The sequence below is a fragment of the Elephantulus edwardii genome, unplaced genomic scaffold (genome assembly GCF_000299155.1).
Source record: "Elephantulus edwardii isolate Elephantulus edwardi_28Jun2011 unplaced genomic scaffold, EleEdw1.0 scaffold00247, whole genome shotgun sequence".
NCBI lineage: Eukaryota > Metazoa > Chordata > Mammalia > Macroscelidea > Macroscelididae > Elephantulus > Elephantulus edwardii.
In genome coordinates, this window is record NW_006399997.1 from 3,606,664 (window position 1) to 3,608,651 (window position 1,988).

Here is a 1,988-nt window from a genome sequence, read left to right on the forward strand (position 1 = left end):
TTTAACTAAATTGCTCTACTAGGTCTAATGGTATATTTTGTTGCTGAATCTTTGAAGTTTAGTTTGTCATTTTTTTCTTTATTGTTGTTTTTATTAATATAGCTGAACTTTAATTTTTTTCACTTTGACTTTAAAGTCTGTGTTCCACTCCATTTTTTATTCCATTTCATTATCTTATAACCAATGAATATGTAATTTTTTAAAATTTCTTGACCATTTTTACGACTGCTTTGCTCTCACCTATTATGAATATCAGTTCAACTGTCTTTGATTTTTGAACTTATAGTTAAATTTAACACACCAATAGGAATTACAGTAAATTTCATTACTTAATAAAGATCAAAGACTACATTCTTCAGTATGGGTTATGTATCAAAACAAAGGGAAAAATACTCTCAAAATTGAACTAATTATCAGCATAATTATACACAGAGTAAGGAAGGAAGTCGACCAGTATTTAATTTTACTTGGATCCAAAATGAATGTTCATTGAAGCAACAATCAAGAAATCAAACTGCATATAATACTGTGCAATTATGCTCCACAATACTTATTTGAAGTGTTAAAAAGAAAAGATCTCACTTTGAGGCTAAGATATGTCCAACGTAAATCAAGGCATTTTTAAATACCTTGAATGCACAGGAAAGTTGGACAATGACTAAGGATGTTCAAAGAAGAATTGATACCTTTGAATTGTGGCGTTGGTGAAGAATATGGGATATACTGCAGACCACCAGACAAATGAATAAGTATGTCATGGAATGAGCTAGGAGACACTTTAAAATTGAAGGTGACGACACATTTCTCATATACTTGAGGCATGTTAGCTGGAGGGACTAATGCTTGGAGTAGTATATCATGCTTGTAAAGGGTAAATGAAAAAGAATAAAAACCTCAATGAAATGAAGTGACAAAACTGACTTAAAACATGGGCTTAAATACAGTAAATACTGTGTCATTGACATAAGACTGGCCACTGTTACATTGTCTTGTTCATGGATTCACTAGGATATCATCTAATAAAAATAACAGCAACATCCACTATAAAGTAATGATCTGTAAGCCTAACTTGATATATTAGCGTTGCTCTTATTCTGTCATTCACCAACTGTTGGCCTATTCCCCAACACATGTCCACACTTTTCCCCCTTTGGATATTTTCCATCTTTGTTTTTGTTGTTTATTGCCTTCAAGTCAAACATGACTCATAGCAACCCTATGAACAAAAGGCCTGTGCTTTTTCATAGCTACTGTCATTTATTTTTTTTTTCCACAGGTACTAGTCATGATTTCATTTACAATGATTAGCACGAGACTAGTTCACAGCTACTGTCATTTATTAATATTCATATTGTCCAGGGGCATGTTGTTTAGGAAGTGAATGCCACTGTTGCTTCCAAAGTAGTATTTTCCCTAAACTCTCAGTCAATCATCTTGTATCTCATTTTTTGTCTTCCCTCTCCACTTATAATGGGTACAGAATAGGCCATAGCATTATTGGCACTAGGAATCAGGAAATCAAAAGATGAATTGCATTGGAGAAGTCTGCTGTCAGGGACCTCTCTGAAGTACTGAGGAGCAATGATGCCATTCTGTAGACTAACATGTACCTGATGCACGCCACGGTCTTCACAATTACATACATCAGAGATGGACAATGACTAAGGATGACAGAATTAAGACAATTAAAGATGACTTTAAGTTGTGGTACTGGAGAAGAATATTGAACTTACCATGGACTGCCAGGGGAACAAATAGATCTCTTTTGGAGAGGGTGATATCAAGTTTCTCCTTGGAAGCAGCTAGGATTTTGAAGCTCTATCTCAGATACTTTGGACATATGGCCAAGAAGGACCAGTCCTTATTGAAGGACATCATGCTTGAAGAGGTGGAGGGACAGACAACACAGGAGAGGAAGTCCCCAGATGAAATGGATAGACACGATAATTGGGACAATGGGGTTAGGTGTGTTGGAGTCAGTGAGACCG